Raw genomic sequence first — 7500 nt, 5'->3', positions numbered from 1 at the left:
ATAGAAATAAATGAGACCAAGAATAGAATCACAGATTAGGTTCGTTCGTTTCCAAAGACTTGCAGTTAGCGAAGAGATGAAAGCAAAGAAATATGCTCAATCGAACATAAAAATAGAAGGCATGTAGTAAGCGGCCATGATAAATCATATCACAATGTAAAAGGCCAAAGCAATAAGTAGTAAATGCAAAAATTCAGCAATAACAAAAATAAATGAAAGAAAATCAGTGTGAGGTCGAATAACGGAATGGGAAACAAGGTTTCTGATCAGTGCCTTCTCACTAATGATAGAATCGCGTGATCCAGTCTCTCTCTCTCTCCCTCTCTCTCTCTCTCTCTCTCTCTCTCTCTCTCTCTCTCTCTCTGTGTGTGTGTGTTTGTGCGTGTGTGTGCTCAGCGCTTCTAGTTTCTTCATGTTGATTGCTTACTTATGATCATGAGAATAATGATAGATTTGCTTATTTATGATGATAATGTCGCAGCTATTGCATGGAAAGAAATGACATGACCAGTAACCTAATGGAAACACTTGTCAAATATTTCTTAACACAGCACATCTGCAAGTACCCGATGAATGGCTTCATTACTTTTTTCTTAATCTTCATCAGGTATCCCATTCTCGGGCGTCCTCTTAAACATTTATTTCGCAAGTAATTTTTTTTTTTTTTTTTTTTTTTTTTTTTTTTTTTTTTTACAATGTTCCGACGCTTTCAAACAAACTTTCCCTCTCCCGAAACATTTTGGAAGTGGTCCGCCAGCAAATACATCACGACTCCTTTGGTCTCTCGGGCGGTGTGTTTGATCTAGTTCCCGAAGTTGGTTCCTCTCTCCACAGGGCAGCCCACCAGACACAGGCTCTGCTATGATATTGCAAAACACCAAATTCGATCTCGAGTGAAGCTTGTTCAAGTTTTCCCTCGAACGTTTTCAAGCTGAATACGAGCATTCATAACTGAGTCATAATTAGGTTTGTGTGACATTATTTCACAAAGCTACCTTGAGCGAATAATTCCTCAGTTCCTTTGACAGGATAACAAATTTTCATAAACCGGGAACATCGGGTCCCAGAGCGAGGAGTAGGCGGAGGTATGGGCGGAGTAGAGTTCCGGTTAGCTCCGCCCACACCGGACGCAGACCAATCGTCGGTCACACCAAAATACGTCACGTATTCTTCGCCAATCAACAATGGGAAGAAAATCTCTCGGACGAGAAGATTAATGTTCAAGGTAGACCTTCAGATAAGGTAGCAGTGCTCTTCCAATGCCAAATGTGGAATGTGCACAGGGAGGCTTTCCATGCTAGAAATAGTCGATATTTTGGTTATTGCCGCCGCGAAGCTTTCAGTCAAGTATAAATCCAGAGCACTTCGCTGCTATGCTCCCTCGGTAATGAGAACATCAATACCTGTCAATTAAGGCGACATCAACGCATTAAAGGCAACAATGAGCTGGCGCCAGTGGAAATGGGGAGATGTTATCAGGAATGACATTCCATTCAAGGCGCAAAGTTGCATAGCATGAATCAAAAGGAGTAAATGACGTCATCATAAGGGAAGGAAAAAAGCCTGAATGGCCCCAAATGAATGAGGGCGGCTCAAGTGAGGATGGAGCGATGGAGGCAGCATTCGAAGAGGAAATTCATATTTTACGAAAAATTTGTCGTTCCGCAAACTCGTAGTAAAAGAGAAAAGAAAGAATCATCTTGAATGAATGGATAGATTTCACTCTTGAGAGAGGTAAGGCTAACAGAATTATGGATGTTAACAGTGGATAAAAAAATCCCCAAACCTGTTGGTCGAAGGGAATGAACAGCCCAGAGCAAACCATCACTGCACAGCTGATCTAAATAGAATCGATTACAGAGTCTTTATAGTTTTAATATCTGCTCAACCATGAGCCGCTGAATCCCCGTTCCCTGCGCATTTGGTTCTGATTTGTTTTCATTCTACCATATTTGGAACCATCTGCATTTTGAGTACTGATAGAAATTTTTGTCAGTTTTAGTTTTCTTTAATTAAAAGAAAATTATTGAGATGGCGTTTTATCTGTCCGTCCGTCCTCAGATCTTATAAACTACTGAGGCTAGAGGACTGAACATTGGTATGTTGATCATCCACCCTCCAATCATCAAACATACGAAATTGCAGCCCTCTGTTCTCAGTAGTTTTGATTTTATTTAAGGTCAAAGGTAGCCACGATAGTGTGTCTGGCATTGTAATAGGTGCCAACAACGTAGGCCACCACCGGGCTGTTGCTGAGAGTTTCGCACAGCATCACTATACACTGTACAGAAAACTCGATTTCTTCGGCGCACTTTTTACTTGTTTTATTTATAAATGATTTTAACCGAAGGCATTTTTTCCCCTTTCCCTTGAGCACCCCAGCAAATCTCCCGCTCTACACAAACGGTTTATACCAGGATTCTTGGGTGTAGATGACGTTTCGTGTTTGTTTTATAGGTCCTTCATTCACTTCAATGAGGAACCGTCAAATTATATCCTCCAGTCCTGCCTACAAACTCTCTTATATTCCCTGACAATATGAAAGGCTTTTTTTCAAAAGCGATTATTCGTCATCGCTGAGAGTCCTATAGTAAGAGGAATCGAGTGGGGTAAACCCACTCGTTAGTTTCCAACAACAGGCTGCTGTCATTGAATACTAAGTATGTGATTGTATCATATTAGGTCTAAGTTTTCTTGGTTTGGTAGATTGGGCAATAATTTTCATTGTTTCTTGAATCTTTCTTGACATGTGCCATTCTGAGCAGACATATAAAACCTCCTCATGATAATATGAACATTCGGTGGCAGAAGCATCGACTTGAAAGGCTCTTTGGAAGTTGTAGTAGCCTACTTAATTGTATCGGTCTTTTTCCAAAAATACAAAACATACATGTATATATATACTATGCTATGTATATAAAAGAAAACCTTTACTAGAAGCTAAAAGGCTAAGACATTTTGAATACACACAAACACCCACACACACACACACACACAACACACACACACATATATATATAATATATATATATATATATATATATATATTAATATATATATATATATATATATGTTAGTGTGTACACATACATACATATGTTATGTATATGTATATATATATATATATATATATATATATATATATATATATATATAAATATATATATATATATATTGTTGTGTGTAAACATACATACATAGATATGATGTATATATATATATATATATAGATATATATATATATATATATATTATATATTTATATATATATACTATATATAATATATATATATATATATATATATATATATATATATATTTAAATGTATATAAATAGATTGTATATGTACACTCACACACATGCATACATACATACATATATGTGTGTCTGTGTGTGTGTTCAAACTGTCTTAATCTTTTAGCTCTCAGTAACGGTTTTCTTATCTTGGTAATAACACGTCTCATTGATGCTTAACACCAGTCGCCTATACTGTTTTTTTTTTTTTTTTTTTATGAATGGCTCTGGATCCTCATTATCTGTAAGTATTCCATACCAAACAGCCACGCCTCCAAATTCCCTAACTGTTTTTGCATTTAAATGACGCGGCACAATCACCGGTATCATCCAAGCATAGATTCAGACTCACGGAACTCTTCTTCACCCTAATTCTTTTCCATTCTGAACCATATCAACTCACTACCAAACTTTTCTTGAGCCACTCGCCATCTTACCCTCACAAACTTTGAAGTAATTCTTTTATTCTTCTTCCTCGTCCCAACTCTAACAGTCATCTTAACACAATGACTTGTCTGGCCTTGCATCTTTCAGCCATCCCAGATGAGACAGCAAATTTATATAAATATATTTATATACATATATATATATATAAATATATATATATATATATATATATATATATATATATATATATGTGTGTGTGTGTGTGTGTGTGTGTGTGTGTGTGTGTGTGTGTGTCTTATCACATCACCGTGATTCATATACAAACATTAAGCTACAAATGTCCTTTAATATCTAATTTGCTCTACCTCGGAATTAATATATTTTCATATATGTTAGCCGAATGAGAATTCTTTGTTAGTTGATAATATATATATATATATATATATATATATATATATATATATATATATATATATATATATATATATGAATAATTATCACATCGAACCGTGATCCATTTATATATCAATTCAAGCTACAAATGTCCTTAAATATCTAAATTCACTTTACCTCCCAAATGATATATTTTCATATATGTACCGAAGGGGAATTTTTTAATTGATAATAATTTTCGCCCCCCCCATGGGATCGAACCACCGTCCAAATGGACGGGGACGAAATCAGGACAGTCAGTGACGCTATCCAATTGGCTGATTGGATAGCGTCACTGATGTCCTGATTTCGTCCCCGTCCATTTGGACGGTGGTTCGATCCCATGGGGGGGCGAAATATTATCAATTAAAAAAATTCCCCTTCGGTACATATGAAAATATATCATTTGGGAGGTAAAGTGAATTGTTAGATATAAAGGACATTTGTAGCTTGAATTGATATATATATATATATATATATATATATATATATATATATATATATATATATCAGACGTGCGTTAATGATATTTAGAAATCATATAGATTAAAACAACATACAACAATAGTATTAAAAACCTATAGTACAATCTTCATTGGTATACAGACACAAATCTTGGTATTACAATAAGCCAGTATCTGAAGAATCGTGTCGATTTGAGAACAAAGTCTCACGGAGATATTAAAAGTTAGATGGCAGGACAAATTGAGGAATAACGCAATAAAGGAAATTACGGAAGTCCCACACGTAGTTTCTCGTGTGTGGGATAGTTTCAGATTTAAAACAAACTACGACCACTGACATATTCACACCTTGTTTGCTGAATCGGGGATTAACACCCTGTTGAGAACATACCACAACAGTAGCTGCTTGATGCATCTCCATTTAAAGCTTACCAACAGAAGGTCTAGTAACAACCGACGCAAGTCCCCTCCCCCACCCACACCTCCACCCCGTTCCCACATATTGCGTGCTAATACTACTGCCTTTTATACCACACATTCAACACTTTTCTTTCATTTGCATTCGGCATCTACACTTTACTTCCATAGAGTACTGGATTAGCAGTCTCTTCGAATATTCCTACCTTAATTTCAATTAACACTTAAAGTCTTCCCAATCTCTTGCTTTATCAATTCTAGTGTTCTCGTCCTACCGTCATGCGTTCCATTAATATACAAATACCTTTCCTAATTTACCAATTAACCTTGGCATTGCTTACTTTATTCGTTTCCATATTTCTCCTATTAAAACAATTTTCAAACCCTAAAGAGTTTCTGCCATCTGTTTTCACTAATACCAGTCAGTACTAGATGATGTGCTATCATTCATTTAGTTATATCTTCTATGCGCCTATTTTCACTGTCCTTTCTGTGCTTTCTTGCACTCTCGCATTCGTGAAGAGGTTGAAACAGCCATGGAGACAGCACACCAAACTATTCACTTTCCGATCTACACATTCTAACGTACTCTTCGCTCTCGGCATAAAAACTTACTTTCGTCTTCAACACCTTCTCCATATCATACATTTCCAATAGTCTACTTTCCACTTTGTCTCTCTATTGCATAGGCACTTTGACAGTCCCCAGATCGTGCTTGAGTTCGAAAAGTTCCAATGACTTCAGTTCCGTTTCAGGTAATGAGAATATTCTCTGTCTTTGTGTGAATCACTATCTTTCAGTCGCTTCTCACATTCTGACCCGTATAAGAAAACATTAACTTTCCGTAAAGTCGATCAGACTTGTTATTCAACTCTTCATGAATTTGGAAGATGAATCAAGCTATAATTTTCACCAATGAAGTGCTAGACACAAAGAACAGATGGAAAGGGGCAAAACAGAGCTTCAAGGTCTTCTGTTCCCAGCCTCCCCCACTGCTATTATTTGGCTCATGGCCGAAACCCTCCCGTTCAACATAAGACACTAATGCTACGCATTTATTGAACGCGCCGCGTCGTTGAGTAACAGAAAAAAGAAAGAAAGGAAGGTGCGTTCTACTGGAAATCTCCCGAAACCTCAGTTGCATAACAAACAGTTTTGTGTTTACGAAAATATCTCTAAATAAATATGAATTGAGCAAATATCTCTATGTAGATATGGATTCACACAAAAATGATACCATCACGTATGTATTATTATAAATAAATGCTGCAATAAATTCATAAACTGCCTCAGGTGTGCAAACACCACGACGCATTCCATTAAAAAGATCCCGATCTTAGACAGTCATTTGTTGGGCTCTGGATATGGGTGGCCGCCTTCCGGTTGGTGATGAGGGACCCAAATTCCAGATCTTAATCTCAGTACCCAACACATACGCCCTTTGTTGATACAAACACCCTCTGCTATTCTCTCTCTCTCTCTCTCTCTCTCTCTCTCTCTCTCTCTCTCTCTCTCTCTCTCTCTCCTGCTCTATATCTATCTGGTTATCTAAGAGAGGAAGAGAGAAAGGGGGAAAACTATCTTCAGTTAAAACAAGGTTCGAGAGAAATCGAAAGTAGCCTTGTGTTCGTTTGCCTGCGAATAAACATTGCCTTAAGGATTTAGAGTGGTTACAGACATCCGACTTTGACCTATCAAGGGAAATCCCAACACAGATATTGCTTATAATGAAACACATGTAGGAATAATTATAAGGCACAAAAAGTATATATTATATATATCTAATTATTATATAATTAATATATATATGTATATAATATAGATATAATTTTATCCTATTTTTTTGTTTCTCTATTTTTTAATTTTAAATGTACCTTTATATATAGATATATATATATTCTATATTAATTTAATAATTAAATAATATATATATAATATTATGTATGTATATATATCATATATATTTAATAATATATATATATATCTATATATATGTGTGTGTGTGTGTATTTATATATGTGTGTGTGTGTGTGTAATTACACCTACACGTGTTTCACTATAAGCAACATCAGTGAAGACTCGCTTAATTAAGGGCGGGGTTTCCCTTGAAATGCCAAATACGGATGACCGTATTGCGCATCAATATACTTATAACGAAATTTATCTCACGTTTGGTATGGTCAATCATTTTTGCGTCAACGCTTTTTATTCATTAAGTTAAGACAATGTGTTTTAGCGGTAGATCATCATTCATATGATAGTTGTAGTGCTAAATAAAACACACTGTAGCATTCAAAGGTTTCGTATGAAATCTGGACAAGTGACAGGAGACATCTTTCTTAGATTTGACTTAAAGGACATCTTTGAAATTAATGATTGATATCGGAGCGCTTATTGACAGAAATGATCTCACTTTCCACGGTACAACGAGAAAAGCTAAGAGAGTGACTCATTTGCCAAGTTGTCTTTAGAAGGATGTGAAGGATTCGGTGCCAATGTGTTGGC

The 7500-nt window shown here is 36.0% G+C and overlaps 1 protein-coding gene across 1 annotated transcript in view; it reads right to left on the bottom strand.

Annotated features, from left to right (window-relative positions):
* Positions 1–7500, bottom strand: part of LOC135225776 (DNA-binding protein D-ETS-3-like) — a 344616-nt gene that overhangs the window by 324545 nt on the left and 12571 nt on the right.

The sequence above is a fragment of the Macrobrachium nipponense genome, chromosome 13 (assembly GCF_015104395.2).
Source record: "Macrobrachium nipponense isolate FS-2020 chromosome 13, ASM1510439v2, whole genome shotgun sequence".
Classification (NCBI taxonomy): Eukaryota; Metazoa; Arthropoda; class Malacostraca; order Decapoda; family Palaemonidae; genus Macrobrachium; species Macrobrachium nipponense.
Note: the sequence above shows the minus strand (reverse complement) of the source record. Positions and strands in the feature narration are given on the sequence as shown.